Consider the following 22,703-nt stretch of genomic DNA (forward strand, 5'->3'; position numbering starts at 1 on the left):
CATGTTTTAATATAGTTTAGTTTAATTAATTAGAATTTATTTTTGCATCATGTAGTATAGTTATCTTATATTAAGGGAATTTAGCTATGGTTTTAAATAATAATTTTTTGAGTCTTCTTAGCCCAAAATTGAGACACAAAAAGATATGGTCCAACCCAATTACCCTTAGCTCATTCTTCCCAACACATTAGCCCATTTAAGTGCAAGATTTAATGCTAGCCATCTATTTCCTTCTAATTCAATGGTCATCATCCCTTCCCACTTCCATATAAAATACCCAATTATAGAAACCCTATCCTTAAGTTTTCAAGACCTAAGACCTAAAGAAAGAAGAAAAACGGCGGGCAGCCATCTCCCTTCTCCATCTCCAAGACCTCACCTTAAACCAACCAACGATTACCCCAAAATTCCATTAGAAATCCCACCTTCAAATACCCTTTAAACCCAATTTCCAAACATCATATAAGTCACAAAAATTCACTAATTTTCCATCCAAAGATACGCCGAAGTCGAGCTGAGGAATTCGCGGAGTTACGAGATTTTCGGTGAGGTTCCCTTCAGAGAGGTCCGTTGAATTTTCCGATCCATTTAACTCATTTCTAGTGATATTTATTATCGCTGATTGTTTATTAAATCAAAACGAAAAGTTCATTTGTGAAATTAAGAGTTGAAATCTTCTTCGGTATGAGCTTAATTATATTGTTACACGGTTTAAATCGAGTGATTTTATGGATAAATCTATTGTTTGTAACTTATTTATTAGTGGTATCTGTATAATTTATTGAGTGACTTATTTATTTATGTTGACTTGTTCATCAATTTATTTGTGTTGTTAGTAAAATTAGACTTGTGTTTCACTATTTTGGTATCTATAGCTAAAGAGACGAATTTTCTTAATCAGTGACTTAATAAGGAGAAGTATTACTTTCTAAGTTGAATAGCTTAAGCTGTTAAGAAATTTTAGGAGAAATAATCTTCTCTTGAAGATCCAAATTTTTAACAATCTTGTTAATTTGACAATGAAAATTGAGAAGTTCGATACTATGTAAACTACTACCTGATCTTTTAGAACAATTTCGAATACTGATTCCAATGCTTCAAGGTTTCTAGTAACTATATAAAAATTAATTACCTTGATAGATTATTTAGAAGTGGCATTTCTTCCACAATGCCCGTTCCATAATCATGACCTTACAATAATCTTAAAGTTTAGGGAGAAAAATGAACACTGTTAGAGTGCTTTAGGCGCGATTAATAATAATCATCGTGACTATGGGTATGGTTCCCATGGCATGGTCATGATACCTAATTCCCAAATTCGGGTGTGCATTTATGTGACCCAAATCCAAATCTCAATAACGTTAGATGAAATGTGTCGTAGACCACGGGTGCATTTATGTGTTGTGGTTCAAGATGTGTTTTAGATGGCGTTGGATCTTCCTAAAAAATAAATATATTTAAATTAAAGCGGTTATAAAGTTAAAATTGAACCATAGTCTAAAACATGTATTAAAATCAGATAATAGGCCAATTATGACAGTTAAGCGACCGTGCTAAAACCACGGAACTCGGGAATGCCTAACACCTTCTCTAGGGTTAACAGAATTCCTTACCCGGATTTCTGTATTCGCGGACTGTAAAACAGAGTCAATTTTTTTCTCGATTCGGGATTTGAACTAGTGACTTGGGACACCATAAAATTATTCCAAGTGGCGACTCTGAAGTTAATAAATAAATAAATCCCGTTTCGATTGTCACTTTAAGTTGGAAAAAACTCCCTTATATACTCCTTTTCCGGGGGTGTATGTAAAAAGGAGGTGTGACAGCTCTGGCGACTCTGCTGGGGAAAAGAACCCAGAACTTCTGGTTCAGGGTTCAGAATTCGAGCTTAGAGTAATTGTTATATTTGGCTTTATTTATTGTCTGATTTTATTTACATGTTTGGGTCTAATGTGCTAAATGTTGCTTTTTACTGCTTTGATATTACCTGAATTGTATATAAACTGCTACGAAACTCTTCTCTTCTCATCTTTGGGGATGTGCACGCTGGTGTGACTCCTCTTCTGTTAGTGTCATACCTTGAAATAAGAAAGAGGCTCGGACAAGTTACAAAGCCGGATGACCTTTTGGTTTTCGGTACGTAGCCCCCTCCTCGGCTCGAGTTGTTCGCTCGGGTACACAAGTCTAGAATAATATACCTAGGTTTTTAGCTTAGAATAACTCGGTCTCATACCGGATCCCTAGTAGAAATGTTTGTTTGTATCTGTGCATTTGACCTTGGGGACTCAATACAGGGGTTGAGTCCGTCTAGGACAGGTGCACCCAAATTAAAAGACCATCCTGATACATCTTACGTGCTACTTGCGTATATGTCTATTTCGGCTTGCATGCTGACTGGCTTCTAGAATAGGGAAAGAAAATGAAAAAAAATGAAAATCGAAAAAAAAAAAAAAGAAAAGAGAGTGAGAGGTAGGTATTTGAATTACCCTGAAATTCTGTTGAAATTTTTTTTTAAAAAAAAAAGAAAAATCATTTCAAAATAAGTCATATTTTCTTTTATTCCGCCAAACTAGGCGAACTACGCGGATCTGATTCTCACCGGATGTGAGATACGTAGGCAAACCTTATCGGTTCCGGCCCATAATTTTCAAAAAATCCAAAAATATTTTCCTTTACTTCCTCTCTAGAAAAGTCTTTTTTTTAGACTCCAATTTTCAAAAAATTCAAAAATATTTTTCATTACTTGCTTCTTTAGAAAGCCTTTCTTTTAGACCCTAATTATTTTTTAAAAAAAATATACAAAAATATTTTCTTTTAATTGCTTCCAAAAATCCAAAAATATTTTCACTGTTCTTTCAAAATTGAAAAGAAAATTCAAAATTCAAAAATATTTTCTTTTTTTTAGAAGCATTTCTTTCATAAATTCAAAATAAAATTCCAAAATATTTTCTTTCTTCTTTAGAAGTTTTTCTTTCGAAATTCCAGAAAAAAAATTCAAAAAAATAATCTTTTTTCTTTAGAAGTCTTTCTTTGCAAAAATTCTGAAGAAAAATCAAAATCCAAAAATATTCCATTTCTTCTTTATAAGTCTTTCTTTCGAAAAAATAAAATAAAAAATTCAAAAAAAAAGAGTTAGTTTATTTCCTTTATTCATGATCTTCCCGAACTACGCAAAATCTGACTCATGTTCCCACATGATACGTAGGCAACCCACATCAGGTTCGATCGAATGGTTTCAAAAAAAGGGAAAATGAAAAAGAGAAAAAAAAGAGAAAGGAAAGAAACAAGAAAAAAAAAGAAAAAAAAAAGGAAAAAAAAAGAAAGAGTGTTTATTCTAACATGGTTGTTGTTTTGAAATAAAAGCTAGTCAAATGTAGTCGGTTTGTTGGTTTGCAATGGCGAGTCACAAGATCAATCCAAGATCTCTCGAAAATAAAAATATATTCTCAACCAAGGGAATAAGCACCATTGTTGTTGATCCAGGGTCACAAAAAGGCAAGTAGGCAAGTTGGCGGTGAAAAATTAAAAATGGAGGCAAATGTGGGGTTGACTTTACCAGATTTGAGCAATAGGACATGGGCTACTCGGGATGATCGTCAAAATTTGAGTGTTGAATCCAAAGCAATCAAAATGGTTAAATGTTGTAGTAATGCTGATGTGCGAATGTGTGGCTAAGATGTTGCTTAGTAACTGGAAAGTCACTCCTCTTTTAGCATGGTAGCTTATTTTCTCATTTTTTCTTCTTCTTTTGTGTTGTCGACCCTGCTATTCTTTATTCAATAAAAAGCAGTCAGTCATTTTGTATCCATTTTGTGCATAGTTCTGTCCATGCTAGTTTTTGGTGACATGACATGTATGAGGAATTTTTGGCCAGATCTTAGAAAACTTATTTAGTCTTGAATTGGATAAGTGAGAAAGAGACACTTTTGAAGATGAATAGAGACATGAAACAATTGGGAAAAAAAGAAAAGCATGAGCCCAGTTTACATGGAACCAAAGCAGTCATGCTCATAGAAGTTAAAGATCTCTACTTTTTGAATCATTTGAGAAGATCGGGCTTAAAGATGATAGAACGGGTTGAAATTGTTTAGCACTAAGAGATAGAAAGTGTTTTTTTAAAAGATGATCTATTCCAGACAACTTAAAATGGATTAGTTAGTGGCAAAATGAATCTTCTTCATCAAGACAAAATCCAAGAAAAGTCACCTGAATTGGCAAGGGGCATTCACTGCAAGGAAAGTATTGCTCATACAGCTTTACACTGAAAAAGACCCAGAAAGCAACAGGTCCATCAATGTCGTGATTATGAAAGATACTATGTTTGGCATTCTCGAGATTGGGAGGCCATTTTTCTGCTACCCAAACCCTTTATACCCTTTGTCACCCTTTTGAACCTGTGTTATTTTCTTTGACCACCCTCTTTCGGAATCAAGTTTAGAGTCAAGAAAAAAATGAAAAAAAGAAAAAAAATAAAAAAAAGAAAAGAAAAGTCCATGCCCCATGAGTACAAACTGGGCAGCTTTTAGAAAGTTCAAGTGAAAAAAAAAAGAATTATCAAAGGTCCATACCCTCAAAAAATAGAAGCTGGGGCAACTTGTTTTGAAAACAAAAGAAACAAAAAAGATAGAAAAAAAAAGAGAAAAAAAAAACAGAAAGAAAAATGAAAAAAAATAGTTAAGTCAGATGTTTGAACTATGTTCGACCTGATTCCTTAAAAAAGGATACGTAGGTAGCCTCACGGTTCGGTCCAACCAAATAAGAATTCAGAAAAGAAAAGAAAAATTTCAAAAAAAGAACCCCAGTATCTGAAACTGGGGCAAAGATTTTATTTTACTTTTGAAAGAGTCGATTCTAAGAGTTGTAAGTCTACACCCCCTTTTATTTTGAGTCTACGTTAAGCCTTCATGCCGACCCTTCTGTCCAACCCTATCCAAAACCGTCCAAATAAAGACCTCCAAATATGCCTTCAAGAATGCCAAGAGAAGCATGCAATGAGCAATGGCTGTCACGCGACATAGAACACTGTCAAGTTGCTCGCACAAGAAAGTAAAAAAAAAAGAAAAATAAGGAAAATGAGAGAGTCTTACTAGTGAAAACCTTCACGGGCACTGTAAGGCGACGGTAAGCAGAGATGAATAAATGAGAGAGACTTGTTGGTGAAAACTCCTGGGGCACTACTTGTCGAAAGTGAGTCGTGAAGCTGATGCGAAGAATTGGCATAAACAAGCCCGACTTCAAAGGTCATAAGAATGGTAAAAGGGAAGATTGGATAAGTTTGGTAGATCGGCCGTTAAGTCCAAAATGCATGTCATGATCATTAAGGCTAGTTATTGAAAAAAAAAAACTCTTCCTTCTGTCCTTCCGAGGGGCATTTCTTGTTAATACTTGTTTCTTTACATAATTGTGTCCTGCACTCCGAGTCGGTCCTTGTCAAAACAAGCAAGAAAAGATTTCAAAATCTTCTACCAGCTTTTCAATTGCATAAATCAAATTTGTCCAGCACTAAGTTGTTTCTGTCAATATACATTAAGGATTCATACAAAGGCTTCCCCAAAAAGACTCTTCTCAGCCTACTTGGCAAAAGAAAGATAACTGGTGATTCTCTTTGATAGACAAATTGCTCAAAAAGCAGAAAGTCATTCAAGATATCGGAAAGGGTCACCTAGGCAAAGATCTCCAATTGAGATAAGGCTGATTGAGCCGCAAGTACAAATTAATACTAGGTGTGAAACAATTAGGGTTAATGCAGAGCAAAAGTCTCTTGAAGTCGACTCAAGCTGATTGAGCAGAAGTCAAGCTGCCCAAGACTCAAGGCCACATACTGACCACTATTTTCAAAACTGACAAATTTTTCTTTGTATGAAATAGGAACAAAGCGGTGCAAGGAAAGTGATTCAAAAAGAGAAAAAAATGACAAAAAGAAAAAAAACAACAAAAAAAAGGGAAGAAAAAGAAAAGACGAGAAGAGCCGACAAAGGGAAGTTTCTCAAATCTTTGCCTTTATTTGTCTTGCTATTGTGCATAAAATCTTGCCATTGATCTTCACATTTTTCCTCCTAGGATAAAAAATCCTAGTCTGATGGATTTTCCTCCCAATATAAATCTTAGTCTGATGAATTTTTCTCCTAAGATAGAGGACCTACTCTGATGAATTTTCTCCTAGGATCAAAATCTTAGTCGGATGAATCTTTCTCCTAAGATAATAAATTAGAAGACCTAGTCTGATGACTTTTCTCCTAGGATCAAAATCTTAGTCTGATGAATTTTACTCTTAAGATAGAAGATCTAGTCTGATGAACTTTCTCCTAGGATAGAAATCTTAGTCTGATGAATCTTTCTCCTAAGATACCAAAAAAGTGATCTAGTCTGATGAATTTTCTCCTAGGATCAAAATCTTAGTCGGATGAATCTTTCTCCTAAGATAATAAATTAGAAGACCTAGTCTGATGACTTTTCTCCTATGATCAAAATCTTAGTCTGATGAATTTTTCTCCTAAGATAGAAGACCTAGTCTGATGAACTTTCTCCTAGGATAGAAATCTTAGTATGATGAATCTTTCTCCTAAGATACCAAAAAAAGGTGACCTAGTCTGATGAATTTTCTCCTAGGATATGAATCTTTCTCCTAAGATACAAAAAAAAGACCTAGTCTGATGAACTTTCTCCTAGGATCAAAATTTTAGTTTGATGAATCTTTCTCCTAAGATAGAAAACCTAGTCTGACAAATTGTCTCCTAGGATAATAATTTAAAAAAAAGAAGGGGAAGTCTGAATTTGAAAAAGAGGGGTCAATTTTTAGTTATCAATGTCTAGTTTTCTTGAAATTAGGGGCCCCGCCTGGAGAATAGGGTCAGTCTTTACTTTAGTCAAGCTTAGTTTATTGTTTTCCTAGTCTATTCTTTAATTTACTCTCATCATTGCATCAATAGTACAAGTGGTTTACAATTTTGCTAACAACTCACAAATCTTCCTAGTCCAAACTGGAGAAGAAAAGTTTCTTTTGTTTTGTCTGTTTTGTTGTGGTATCAGGCGCCCACCTGGAGAACAAGGAAAAACAACTCACGTTTCAAGGAAAACAGTTCGAGTTTCAAGGAAAAATGGTTCAAGGTGCAAGGGAACACAGTTTCAAGTAACAAGAGAAAACGGTTCAAGCTTCGAAGAAAGACAGGTCAAGTTCAGCAATCAAGCGCCCACCTGGAGAACAAGAGAAGACAGTTCAAATTTCAAGGAAAAGCAGTTTCACGGAAAACAATTTGAGTTTCAAGGGAAAGCAGTTCAAGTCTCAAAGGAAAACAGTTCAAGTTAGAAGTAGCAGAAGCTCGCGGCAAGAAGGCGAGTCAACAGACGAGATGATCAATGGAAGTAATCTCAGTCCAGAATTAAAATAAAACAAAAACAAAAAAATAAATAATAAGAAAAGAAAAAGGGAAAAAAGGGAGTGAAGCCATAATGCAGAAGTTGAAACAAGAGGCGGATTGCTCAAGACATGACTGAGGTCACAAGCACTGCATGTCCGATCTTGATCCAAAAAGCTAAAGAAGAACGAACTAGCACCTACAACTAGCAAGCGTCAAGGTTCAAATCTAAAGTCTGCATGAAGAACCACTCAAGATCAAGCTTCAGAAAACTTATAGATAGGAATCTTGTAACTCGTAGTTAATAGGCTTAGCTAGTCTTTTTCATGTTTTGATTTTTGATGTAACATCATGACCGCGGACCGGAACCTCGGCGGAATGGCACCTCGACCGGCTCTTCACCTCGGCATACTCCATCATCTCACTCACCTCTGAACTACATGTGGCCTGATTCCTTTATAGCCAAGGATATGTAGGCAGCTCAGATACCAGGGCTCGGTCACATTCTCCTTCCTCTTAGTTTTTGGTCTCCTTAAATAAAGGTCGGGTCAAAAAATCTATCTAGTCATTCTTTGTCTGAAAACTCTTCACGTTTCCAGTCAAAGAGGGGCAGCTGTAAACATGTGATTTTTTATCCTCCCCAAGATTTTTTATATTTTAGCATGTAAATATTTAATTTAGGCCTAATATCGCTATTTCAACTAATTCTAACTCTTTTATTTAAATTATTATAAGAAAATGAAAATTACAAAAAAAAATATTTTATTTTATGTACCTTTCATAAAGTAAAAAAAATACAAAAATAGGACTTTGTTTTTATCTTTATATAATCTTGAAAAATACAAAAAAAAAAATATGTAATAGTTTTATGTTTTAATTTAGTTTAGTTTAATTAGTTAGAATTTATTTTTGCATCATGTAGTATAGTTATCTTATATTAAGGGAATTTAGCTATGGTTTTAAATAATAATTTTTGGAGTCTTCTTAGCCCAAGATTGAGACACAAAAAGATATGGTCCAACCCAATTATCTTTAGCCCATTCTTCCCAACCCATTAGCTCATTTAAGTGCAAGATTTAATCATAGCCATCTATTTTCTTCTAATCCAATGGTCATCATCCCTTCCCACTTCCATATAAAATAACCAATTATAGAAACTCTACCCTTAAGTTTTCAAGACCTAAGACCTAAAGAAAGAAGAAAAACGGCGGGCAGCCATCTCCCTTCTCCATCTCCAAGACCTCACCTTAAACCAACCAACGATTACCCCAAAAATCCATTAGAAATCCCACCTTCAAATACCCTTTAAACCTAATTTCCAAACATCATATAAGTCACAAAAATTAACTAATTTTCCGTCCAAAGATACGTCGAAGTCGAGCTGAGGAATTTGCGGAGTTACGAGATTTTCGGTGAGGTTCCCTTCAGAGAGGTCCGTTGAAGTTTCCGATCTATTTAACTCATTTCTAGTGATATTCATTTTCGCTGATTGTTTGTTAAATCAAAACGAAAAGTTCATTTGTGAAATTAAGAGTTGAAATCTTCTTCGGTATGAGCTTAATTATACTGTTACATGGTTTAAATTGAGTGACTTTATGGATAAATTTATTGTTTGTAACTTATTTATTAGTGGTATCTGTATAATTTATTGAGTGACTTATTTATTTATGTTGACTTTTTCAGCAATTTATTTGTGTTGTTAATAAAATTAGACCTGTGTTTCACTATTTTGGTATCTATAGCTAAAGAGACGAATTTTCTTAATCAGGCTTAATAAGGAGAAGTATTACTTTCTAAGTTGAATAACTTAAGCTGTTAAGAAATTTTAAGGAGATATAATCTTCTCTTGAAGATCCAAATTTTTAACAATCTTGTTAATTTGACAATGAAAATTGAGAAGTTCGATACTATGTAAACTACTACCTGATCTTTTAGAACAATTTCGAATACTGATTCCAATGCTTCAAGGTTTCTAGTAACTATATAAAAAACTAATTACCTTGATAGATTATTTATAAGTGGCATTTCCTCCACAATGCCCGTTCCATAATCATGACCTTACAATAATCTCAAAGTTTAAGGAGATTAATGAACACCGTTAGAGTGCTTTAGGCGCGATTAATAATAAGCATCATGACTATGGGTACGGTTCCCGTGGCATGGTCATGATACCTAATTCCCAAATTTGGGTGTGCATTTATGTGACCCAAATCCAAATCTCAACAACGTTAGATGAAATGTGTCGTAGACCGCGGGTGCGGTATTTGACATGGTTCAAGATGTGTTTTAGATGGCATTGGATCTTCCTAAAAAATAAATATATTTAAATTAAAGCGGTTATAAGGTTAAAATTGAACCATTGTCTAAAACATGTATTAAAATCAGATAATAGGCCAATTATGACAGTTGAGCGATCGTGCTAAAATCACGGAACTCGGGAATGCCTAACACCTTCTCCCGTGTTAACAGAATTCCTTACCCAGATTTCTATGTTCGCGGACTGTAAAACAGAGTCAATTTTTTCCTCGATTCAGGATTTGAACCGGTGACTTGGAACACCATAAAATTATCCCAAGTGGCGGCTCTGAAGTTAATAAATAAATAAATTCCATTTCGATTGTCACTTTAAGTTGGAAAAAACTCCCTTATATACTCCTTTTCCGGGGGTGTAGGTAAAAAGGAGGTGCGACAGTGAACCATGCCAACTATTTCCCTTTGTCTTTTGTTTTCCTTTTCTTCCTTCCTTGTTTTATCGCATTATTAAATATTGTCTTTATGTAAAATTACTTGACTATTTGTTAATGCTTTTGCATAAGTATGATTTCAATATCATATTTCACACGTGCCTATTATAAACACAGTGACGCTTGATGAGCGTCCGCGCTATCCAAAAATACCCTTTTTTAAATCGAAAAGGCTCGCTATCCAAAAATACCCTTTTTTAAATCGAAAAGGCTTATTAGCAATAGACAAGTTGATTAGTGGTGCAGTCGATGGTCCTATGTGTTTCCCTTTCAAGTTGTCCACTTGAGAGTACCGGTTTATACCATTATAAACCTACTCTGATCGAAACTTTGTATGCAGCAAGTTAAACCCAGGATGGATTAAATACTCGTGGCGTATTAAATCTGTTTAGATAAACCTTGTCCAAAGTCCAAAGGGATCTCTACAATCCCGAGGGACACATTCAGACTATGTGCATTACTTGGAAAAAATGTGCCAACATGTTGACTATTGTCGCTTAAATAATCAAATCAATAAGAAGGTCGTTTCTTTCAAAAACTTAGAGATGACCCCACTCTTGGAGAAAATTGGAGGCTTTTCCAGACTCCCCTGGGATAGTTCGGGTTTACTGATACCGGAAAATTGTACAACTCGTGGTTTTCTAAAAATGTTCGGGATCAAGAAGAATGATGAACTTGGCTGCTTGAAGAAATCTTATATTTCTTTTGACTTTCTGTATGAATGGTATGGACACAACAAATCATACCGTTTTTTCACGAAGAATTGGCCATCACTTCCGTTGGGTGGATTCAGTATCAGGTTTATGCCTTCATTGTATGTTTCTTGGGGTTGCTAATCTTCCCAATGCAATGAAGTAAAATCCATACCTGACTAACCATAGTAGCCAGAACCATGATAAAGGAAATCAAGGGATATACTTACATAGCGGCACTTGACGAGTCTCCGCGCTATCAGAAAATACCCTTTTTTTTAAATTGAAAAGGCTTATTAGCAATAGACTAGTCGATCAGCAGTGCAGCCGATAGTCCCGTGCCCTTCCCTCTCAAGTTGTCTACTTGAGAGTACTTGTTTAGACCTTTAGAAAACTACTATGATCGAAACTTTGTATGCATCAAGTTAAATCTAGGATGGATTAAATACCCGTGGTGTATTAAATCCGTTTAGATCAACCTTGTCCAAAGTCCAAAGGGATCTCTACAATCCTGAGGGACACATTCATACTCTGTGCATTACTTGGAGAAAATGTGCCAACATGTTGACTATTGTCGCTTAATTAATCAAATTAAGAGGGTGCAGGGCTAACTCTTTTCTTGAATGCATAAAATGAAGCACAACATTCCTAGGTTCGGTATGGTCCAGAGCATTCCACCTAAGTTGATTGATTGGTGGAACGACCTCTCTTAGTGTGATATGAATCATGCAAGAAGGATAATGGGTAATTTTCCATATCTAATGGACATTCGGCCGAGCAGGGAATTGATCGAGGCTGCTACTATGTTTTGGGACGAGAAGAGGCCGTCTTTCAATTCAGAAACTTGGAGATGACCCCGCTCTTGGAGGAAATTGGAGGTTTTTCTAGACTCCCCTGGGACAGTTTGGGTTTGTAGGTATATGAAAACTGTACACCTCGCGATTTTCTAAAAATGTTCGGATCAAGAAGAATGAATAACTGGGCTGCTTAAAGAAATCTTATATTTCTTTTGAATTTCTGTATGGATGATACGAAGATAACAAATCATATATGTTGTTTCACGAGGAATTGTCCATCACTTCCGTTAAGTGGATTCATCGTTGGGTTTACGCCTTTATTGTATGTTTCTTGGGGTTGCTGATCTTCCCAATACAAGGAGGTCAATCCATACCCGACTATCCATGGCAGCCAGAACCATGATGGAGGGAATCAAGGGAAAAACTTACACCATTGTCCCTATGATACTGGCAGAAATATATCAAGCTTTGGACCGATGCAAGCACGAGGTAGGCTACTTTGAAGGGAGCAACCTTCTGTTGCAAATGTGGTTATTAGAGCATCTCCAAAGAGGAGATTATTGCCAAGAATCCCTCCGCATGCCAATGAATGACTACATTGCCAGCCACCGCCCAAAGAAGATGACATTTGCTCCTGAAAGATTTGCAAGGCCCACAAATGTTGAGGGATGGTCACACCTCTTCAGCAATTGTACCGAGGAACATGTACAATGGAAGTTCGACTGGTTTCCAAGTGAGGAGTTCATAATCTGATCCAAGAAGGCTACCCATCTAGTATTGATAGGATTGTAAGGTATTTACCCTTATGTTCCAATAAGAGTCATGAGGCAGGCTGGATGAAAGCCGGTTATACCATAAGTAGCCAGCATGACATAATACAAGGCAGATTCTAAGGGGGATGTCATCCCTTTCAAGTTCAAAGCTCAGCATATGTGGAATCAAAAAATCATTGTGGAATAAGAGACCATAGAGCGCGATAAGTATTATGCTGGACACATGTATTATTACCATTCGTGGATGGAAGATGACATAACCAGGGATGTCAAATAGGGTATCAAGCTAAAGGGAAGGAGTATAGATGAAAAGGCTGAAGCTCAGGTGAAATACAAGAGGTTGCATAAGAGGTTGTTCGAATCTGAAGCCAAACACATGGAACATCACAAGACAGACATGGACGCTATAAGAGAATGGAGAGAAATAGCAAAAAAATGACATAAAGGGTTGAGTATTCGGAGCAGGGACTGATGGAGTGTAAGGGGAAAGTAAGGAAAAGAATCTAGGACTGTCAGGGTATGGGTTATGATGAAGGTGGAAAGCTAGCATTGGCCTACCTGTTGTTGTACATGCGCGACCTAGGGAATATGATCGAAGGAGCAAGGAAAGCAAGACATTGAGAAGGGGTATCCAAAACCAAGTATAATAGGAAATTTCCTTTAATATTTTATAGATTTCATTTTAGAATTAGTGTAATAAGGCCTTGTGCCACTAGTGACACTATTTAATTATTTTGATTTAGTAATAGAATGATTTGATTTATTTCGCATTGATGGGATGAAACAATGTTGGCACAAATTTCTCGAAGTTTACTTGTCTCTTAGGCCTACCTCGGGCACAACAAGGTCCCCAAATTAGGATACAAACTATTGAATGCCTTATGTGCTATTTGTTTAAATATCGCAAGGTTCTTTTTATTCTTACCTTACTAACTCAGCTACCTTTTATTTTTCTTTCTTTTGATTATTACCATTCCCAAAGGTTGGTCCGTACACTCTTGCAACATCAACATACCACACAAGATCTAAAGGTCCTCCACAACCACCCCTTCTACAAGCGTCAAAAGCAAAGGTAAAGGAAAGATGGATAACTTAAGTGGAAACTAGAAAGACAATGCTCCTTTGGTGTAGAATGTAGAAACCTTAGATGGAAGAAGTACACCAGGACATAACGAGCTGGTTCTGAGTTTGGAACAAAATATCCTGGAACTGCAAGGTGAGTTAGAGCGGGTCTGTAACCTCGCCAACTTGTCCCTCACCCTAAACGTCCCTAATATCAACCACCAAAATGCTATTACTCAATATCCGCCACAACCCCAGAATCTACAACATCAGAATCTGCAACCTCAAGCTCCAAAAAATCCCCCTACCACTCAACAATACCATAACCCACAAAACCTGAATCATGCACCATTACAAGTTCCACAACAACACCATCACAACATAACTCAATACCCACAAACCGCCACCTACCCCTCTCCTTAGACTGCACCACAACTTACCCACAATACAGCCCAAGTATCCATCAATGATCATCCATATCCCCAAGTCCCTGGTACTTACCAAAGCAACCCTATATACGTGGAAACCCTACCATACACACCACAACAAACCTTATACACACCCGAACCCACTGAAAGTGACCTTCTCATTAAGAACACGACTGAGGAGTTGAAGAAGCTATCCGGAAGGGTTGAAGAAGGAAAAGGTATTGAAGGCTTGATCCATGAAGACTTGTGCATTCAACCAGATATAGAAATACCCAAGGGTTACAAACCTTTGAAGTTTGAGATGTTTGATGGTACTAGTGATCCAAAGCACATTTGAGGACTTATTACGACAAGCTCGTGGATGTAGGTAAAAACGAGCAAATTCGGATGAAGCTGTTCATGCGAAGTCTCACAGAAAATGCCTTGTCATGGTATATCAGTCAAAACCTGAAGAAATGGTCTAATTGGGTGAGTATGGTGTCTTTTATGGACAAATTTAGGTTCAACATGGAGAATGTACCAGATGTGTTCTATGTTCATAACTTTAAGAAGAAACCCACAGAAACCTTCCATGAGTATGCTACCCTTTGGAGATTTGAAGTCGCTAAGGTAAGGCCACCATTGGAGGAAGAACAAATAAATAAGTTCTTCATGCGAGCTCAAGACCCATAGTACTATGAATGATTGATGGTCATAGAAAATCACAAATTATCTAACATCATCAAGTTAGGAGAAAGAATTGAAGAAGGTATCAAGAGTGACATGGTTACCAATTTCAAAGCTCCGCAGGCCACTAAAAAAGCTTTACAATCTAGAGGTATCTCACAGAAGAAAGAAGTGGGTGCCGTGATAGTAGCCCAAAGGCCGAAATCTCCTCTCACCTATCAAACACCCCCACCAGTATATAAGCCCTCATCCCTAAAATACCATTATCCTACTATCACCTACCATACCTACAATACCCACCAAGCATACTATCACTCATCCCCACCCGCCCGACAGAACTACCCTAAACCTCGAGCCAACATTGATCGCAGACCTCCCAGGAAATACAACCCTCTCACCAAACACAAAGCCCAATTGTATAAGAGACTAAAAGCTACCAGTTATATTACCCATATCCCTATGGCTGCAACCGAAAACTCAGCTCAGTAGATCAACCCCAACAAAACATGTTCATATCACTTTGCTATGAAAAGGCACACCATTGAGGAGTCTCAAATGTTGAAAGATAAGATTCAAACACTAATCAGCACCAAAGTAATACAATTGAAGGAGTCCGCACCTAATGTTCAAGATAACCTCCTTCCTGATCACAGGGGTGAGAGAGTAAACATGATTGAGACTGATGAAGAATGGGACCAGGAAGGTTCCATTGGCCTTATTCCGTAAGGAGACACTGTTGTGGCATCTCGTGTAACACCCTCACTAGTTGTGGTGCAAGACAAGGCGCCGTTTGAAGTCGAAGTGGCCATACCTAGGCCACATTTCATTGTGATGGTATCTCCATTACCGTCTTACCAATCTAATCATGTTCCATAGGACTATGTGGCTGAAGCATGAAGAGAAGGAAAGCCTAAGGCGGAAGAAGTAGGTGCCGCTCAAGGAATGACTAGAACAGGGAGAGTGTACACACCGGAGAATCTTGCCAAATGAATGACTAGTAGCGAAGCTACACCAAAACCACCTATTGTGAAAATAGGTACTAATGATTTGTGGAGGAAAGTACAAGCCAAGGAATATTTTGTTGTTGATCATGTGAACGAAACTCCTGCCCATATATACATTCTATCGATGCTACAGAATTCAGATGCGCGGAAAAACACCTTGAATAAGGTGTTACGTGATGCTTATGGGCATGACTGTATCACCAGTGGAGAAATGTCAAACATGGTGGAAAAAATACTAGAAACACACAAAATCACTTCCCATGAAGATGAGTTGCCATCGGAAGATTTGAGTCGCAATCGCGCATTGCACATTACTATGCAATATGAAAATAAGTTCATCGCTCGGGTCTTGATCGATGGACATTCGAGTATGAATATATGCCCTCTAACCACTTTGAGGAGGTTTGGTATATATATAACTAAAATATGGTTAGAGAGCATGAACGTAAAAGAATTTGACGAGTCCCAAAGAGCTACAATCAAAGAGATTGATTTGAGTTTAAAGATAGGTCCAACCATGTTCGATGTCGAGTTCCAGGTACTAGACATCTCTACCACTTACAACCTGCTGATGGGGCGACCTTGGATACATATCGCCATGACAGTTACTTCTAATATGCATCAGGAAGTTCAATTGGAATCATCAGGAGGTGGTCGTTCACAGAGGTGTCAACAATCCTATTTATACCAAACAGACCATGCCAGCAGTTGAAGGCAAAAGGAACTTATGAGGGGAGACATTGCACAACATCAATCAGTAAACACAGTCGAGAAGGGACGATGGTAGAGTGATTATGTGCTAAGCATGCTACTTTTGCTAAGGTATGAGCTAGGCCTATGTCTTGGTCTTAAGCTTCAAGGGATAACATAACCAATATGGCCACGAACTTAGGGCACCCCTTTCAGTCTCGGGGTATGAGTACATTGTGCAAGAGTATCAGGATTGGTTTCCACCATGGAATGATTTTTATTACCCATTTCCTAGACCTATACCACCATTGTACCAGACATTCCATAAAGCTGACGTGATTTGGGGTTCTGAAGAAGATAAGATTCTAGCTGGCATGAGAAATGTTTTCTTGACCAAGGAAGACATGGGCTACAATGTGATTTTAGGAGAGTAGGAGGAGGAGGATATCACCATTAAGATGGCTAGAGATGGAACTATTCTAAGGAATTGGACTGCTACAATTTTCATTTCCCTCGTGGTCAGAGATTGGGACAAACTTTGAATTTCATCAGATCCAATATCATCCTGCCAAAGAGTTACTAGAAAAGGATTATCAAAATATATTATGGATAACCCATTAGAACTGGGGCAAAAATTCGAATCTCGAGGAGGCTCTTCACAATCCCACATAGGAAAAGGACGTTGCAATGTCTCAAAATGTGTCATAGTATATGATTCGACAAAACTATCTATTTTTATGCATTATCACTTGATTCAATAATTGCATTCTTTATGACTGACAAATTTCAAAATGCATATTTTCAAAACTCAATTTTTGTAATAGCCAAGTGCTACCCAGGCTAGCTCAAAACACAAAAGCTTCAAACTCATAACGCAAAGTCAGAAGTAGGGACAGAAAAAGGAATCAAAAGCACGAACCAATCTCCACCGACTTACAAAGTTTTTGAATGCGGGAATAACAAATGCAACACTATTAGGAGTGTCCAGAAAGGATAAACAACAAGATCGCTACCTTGACATAGATAAATGCTACCATGACTAAATATGTCGAGCTAAGACATGCTTTCCTTTCCCGTATTTGCATGAGGCTAAAATCTGCCTCTATCATTGCATAAGGCTAAGCATTGCTTTCATTTGCATAGAGCTAAGCACAGGCCTCATAATTTTCATAGGGCTAAGCACTGCCCTCATACTTGCATGAGGTTAAGCTTTGCCTCCATTATTGCGTAAGGCTAAGCATTGCCTTCACATGCATAGGGCTAAACACTGCCCTCACTATCTACATGGGGTTCAGCACAGCCTTTCTACTTACATGAGGCCAAGCACTGCCTCCACATCTGCATAGGGCTAAGCATTGCCCTAATAACTTGCATAGAAATAAGCACTGCCCTCCTTACTTGCATGAGGCAGAGCTCTGCCTCCATCATTACATAAGGTTAAGCATTACCTTCGCCCGCATAGAGCTAAACACTTCCCTCATTATGTTCATAGGGCTAAGCACAACCCTCCTTACTTGCATGAGGCTAATATCCGCCTTCATTATTGCATAAATCTAAGCATTGCCTTTATCTGCATAGGGCTAAGCACTGCCCTCATTACTTGCATAAGGCTAAGCACTGGGTTTCCATCTAACACAAGGTTGAGCACTACCTTTCATAAGGCTAAACCCTACCTTCTTCATATAGCTAAGCATTGCCTATTTTCTTTGTCGAACAATCAAATATCGCAACACCGTCACATTTAATGGGCTGAAATATTGCCACATTATCAGAGGGCATCTTATCCCAAAGGCATCATCTTCATAGCCTAAGGACAACATTCCATGGCCTAAGGATCCCAAAGTTGTACATCATTACTCAAATGCATCATAGTCCAAAGGCAACATCTCATGGCCCAAGGACACCATTTCATGGCCTGTGAATTCCTTTATTATATGTTCCATGGCCCAGGACATCATGGTCTAAGGACAACATTCATATAGTCCGAAGACAACTTTCAAGGTTCGAAGTGAATTTGCATCATGTTTAAATTTTCACACTCACAGCATGATACTATAACTGTTATGTATATGCTTCCGTATTTGTTATTTTTTAAGCTTTGCAGGTAACTCGAAAGGTAACTATTCTTCAAACGGGAGCAATTCTCGCTCCAATTTTCGTTCATACATACACATATCTCCAAGTAACCACCAATCAATAATCGAGCATTTCCTTTTCCATAACCATCCCCCAATTACATTGGCTCACTCATCCGTAATGATCAATTCTGCACTATTGTCATTTATACTCTACATCTGTGATATCAACTATTCATGACATCGTCCTATCCAGAACTACATGCAGCTTAATTCCCGTAAAAATAGGAATATGTAGGCAACTCAAGAACCAGGGTCCAACCCCCATATTTTTTAATATCTCATATCGCATTCTCAGTTGTTCAGAAAAAATTGACTATCATTTCGATTTTTTTCCCGGCAATTCTTTCATCATTCCCAGGTAAAGAGAGCTAGTTGTTCATATTCAATTTTGCCCTCATATTTTTTCACTTAGCTAATATATTTTATAATGTAATTTATATATTTTAAATAATATTTATAGAATATTTCCCTGACTACTATTCCATTACATGTTTTAAGTATCGATCTATCATCTTCATAATACTTTTATCAAATTATTATCATGAAAGTTTTATACAAAATAATTTTGTCATATTATAAGTATTTTTTAATCGATTCTAGCATTTTTAATTGATAAAAATTTATTTATTATTTCCTAATTATTATTTCTGAGTGATTAGTTGTCCATATTAATTATTTATATTTTTATGAATATTTTCTAATATTTTACATTAATTTATACAATTGTATTTGCATTTGCATTTTAAAATTATTTACATTTTTACAATTATAATCTATTATTTAAAAAGGTGTTAATTTCAAAAATAGCATTTTTTAAATCATTTTACAGCCATCTTTTTAAAGTTTATTTAGATTAATTTCCATGCATTTTAAAATATGGCCTAATTAAGCCAATTTTTTAAACTAAAACAGGACCAAAAGGCACTTGGACCAACAACATGAACCCAACACCCACGATCCAATACCCCTTTACCCGTCTATGACCCGTTACTCGTCCGTTTCACCCTTAAAATCACATCTGTTGATCTCTTAAGATCAGCCACACACAATAGATGCCTCCTCCATATATCCTCTTACCCCAAACCCTAATCCCTATTTCCCATTCCAGCCACCCCCAAATACTGTTGTTTGTAAACCTTAAACCTAGCCGACATGGTATCTTTCTAGTACACCCCATATTTTCGTACGTAAAAGTTTGTCGCAAGCTAATTAATGTAAGCTAAGAAATAAGATCATCTTTGAAAGTACATAAAGTAAGTCAATCACGTTAACTTGGAGGTTACAAACACTTAAGATTATGAACTGAAAGTACCAAGAGGGTTGGAAGGCTTCGAAGCTAAACGAACTGAAGAAAATAAGTTTTGTCGAAAGTCAACAAGTTGGGAATGTTATAACATGTACTTTGGAGTGATACTAAGGTTCTCATCATGATAATGAGGTTATATTATGAATTATTTTAGTCTTATAATAGTCTTGTGTTATGTTTTGAAGTCAAGAGAGTTGTGGAACAAAAGTTTGCAATGGTCATCACAAGTTACATTCATAAATGTGTTGAAAATTAGGTCAAATGTAGCTGAGCTTTTCTCCCAATAAATTTTAAAGGATGATATACATATAGAATTTAATATCTATGAGTCTAGTTTCCAACGCATTAAACTGTTCATTGATACGATATCGGAGTAGAGAGAAATTCACATTTTCGCGAGACTGCGCAAGCAGCTCCCTATGGGATCCACTTAGGCGGTTGAGGATATCTTGATATATATGTGACGCCTAAAGCCCGTTTTAACTCATTATTTTTAACTCTCTTCAAACCCTAGACATATAAAAACTTTCTCTCAAAGTTCTCTCATGATCCAAGACCCAAACCAAGGGTAAAAAACATAGATCAAGTGTCGTGAATCCCGTGGCGCTAGTGAGTTTCTTGTTCTTCTTGTGGTTGCTGGCTTTTGTGTGGTTCCAGCTCGGGTGGGGGTTGTTTAAAGTGGTTTAAGTTCTTTAAAACACCCTCCCATGGTTTTCATATCAACCCTAGGTGATTTCAAGTCTTCCAAAGTGATTCTAGTGCCGAGAAACCCGAATTGATTGCTAGTTTCGTTATCTTGTTTTTGTGGCTATGTTGGAAGGATATTTCGTGATGAAGTAAGCTCAAATTTGAGTTGTTCTATATGTTTAAAGATAAGGAACATCTTACTATACATGTATTTGAGTTTATCCAAGTTATGACTAAGTCGTTGAAGCTAGAACTTGTGAGATATCGATCAAAAGGCTTGTTAGTAATGTTGTTGATTGTTAGAATGTTTGGGGGATGTTTGTGCAGCGCTTTATGGCTGGAAAATTTATGGATTAACCTGATTATATTGCATTTTTATTATCAACATTTTCCTGAATATAAATAAGAGTGAAAGGGTTCAAAATATAGTGTTATTAGACATAAATCGAGTTTGCCGCTCGACGTGTTATTGTGTTGGATGTGTTCCATATAGCTACTGGTTGTTGTTTGGGTTGTTTGGTAACTTTTAGTAACTTATGGAATGTAGTAAAAATAGGGGAAGTTCTGTCCATTTTCTTGTAGAATATTGGCTTTGAAATATGAGAGTTACAACGCTTATATAATGACGCCGAAGTCGGTTTACTCATTGTAGACGTAAGAAGATCATATTGAGCTTGGTCGACGATTGGAGAGAAGATTGCAAAGGTATGTTAAATATAAACCTTTCCTTCATTTTGGCATGATCTCTTAACTACATGTGTTAGATAATGAGACATAAGGAGAAGTTCGTACTCCTGAATTTATGTACATTATCCTAGTCTCATAAGTTACAGTATTCTCCCTTATCGGGACTTTATATTCAGTTAAGTATTTTCTCTTCCTATCAAGAGAGCAGAGAGTCTATACATATATACAATATTATAATATTTTCACCACCATCGAGCTATAATTGATAGGCAAACCCTTATTGGGAAGTATTATAGTATTTTCACCATCATCGACCTATAATCTGTGGGCAGGACCTTATTCGGCAACCTCTGATCAGATGGTAAGCTATATACTAAGCCTATTGTGGCCGAGCACCTATGAGCAAGCCCAGAATGGCCGAGATACAGAGCCTAGTATGGTCGAGCCTACTACGGCAGAGCAGTTACACGTACCGAGCCTTATAGAGCTGGACAACTATTTTACTTACTATGTTGAGAGAGGTTAGTCAGTATTAGTAGGTAAGCATATTTTCAGATTATCTCTGACTTCCAGTTACTTTTAGATATTATATTATAAGTTCAGTTTTAGCTTTCAGTTATTTTGTTGCCTTACATACTCGGTACATTATATCGTACTAACGTCCCTTTTGCTGGGGACGCTGCATTTCATGCTTGTATGTCCTGATAGACAGCTGGATAGACCTTCCTAGTAGACAGAGTCAAACATCAGCTTGGTTGGTAAGATCCACTTCCTTGGAGTTACCAGTTCTAGACCTTAGGGTTCATTTTATATATACAGGTTTTATGGGTAGGTCGAGGCCCTGTCTCGACCATGATACAGTTCAGTTATCTCTAACGGCTTGTAGACGAATTATGTATATTTTGTATGTCAGTATTGTAGCCTTTCCACCCCTTTGTACATGTTAGTTTGGTATTGTTGGTTGTAGACATTCATGGAGGTCTCGTCGGCCTTGATTTGTAAGGTAGGCTTCGTCGGCCTAAGTTGAGGATTACCCTTCTAGAGTTTATAGTTACAGAGTGGTATGCTCGGGCCAAATATGGCACCGGGTGCCGACCACATCTCCCCAAGTTTGGGGCATGACAAACTTGGTATCAGAGCAATTCTATCCTAAGGAATCTACAAGTCATGTCTAGTAGAGCCTTGTTCATAGATGTGTTGTGAACCACATTATATAAACAAGAAGTTACAAGGAATTTAGGAGCATGTTATTCTTCTTTCAAATCCAAATCGTGCTATAGAGCTGATTCAGGACTTATGTTTGCTAATGATAGAGAGATGTTTGAAATTATCAAGATTACAACTAGCCAAAAAGCTTAATACAGTAACAGGCTAGGGAACCAATAGAGAGAGAGTTCTTGATGACGTGGCCTTGTTTGAGGCCCTATCAGATCTTGCATACCAGATGTGCAAATTTCCAACTTAAGACCCTAAGATGGGAATATCAAACACACCCCGTGAATAGTAGGCCATGGGAGTATCCGAAGATAAAAGAATAAGTTTCACCAGGTACCAAAAGTAAGGTGAAGGAGGGTACGAGGTACCAAATTAGTAAAGATTATCAGTATTTACAATTCAGGCAGAGAAATATAAGCATTCTACATTCAACAGTAACTGAGGTATTTACAATTGGCC

At 37.0% G+C, this 22,703-nt stretch overlaps 1 long non-coding RNA gene across 1 annotated transcript; it reads left to right on the forward strand.

Moving 5' to 3' along the window:
* The first annotated feature begins 253 nt into the window (after positions 1-253).
* On the forward strand, positions 254-21,953 carry LOC142164661 (uncharacterized). The gene is made up of 3 exons (XR_012695518.1): positions 254-8,787; positions 20,995-21,047; positions 21,362-21,953. It is a non-coding gene; the product is annotated as an uncharacterized LOC142164661 (long non-coding RNA).
* Positions 21,954-22,703: the final 750 nt, after the last annotated feature.

The sequence above is a fragment of the Nicotiana tabacum genome, chromosome 10 (assembly GCF_000715075.1).
Source record: "Nicotiana tabacum cultivar K326 chromosome 10, ASM71507v2, whole genome shotgun sequence".
NCBI lineage: Eukaryota > Viridiplantae > Streptophyta > Magnoliopsida > Solanales > Solanaceae > Nicotiana > Nicotiana tabacum.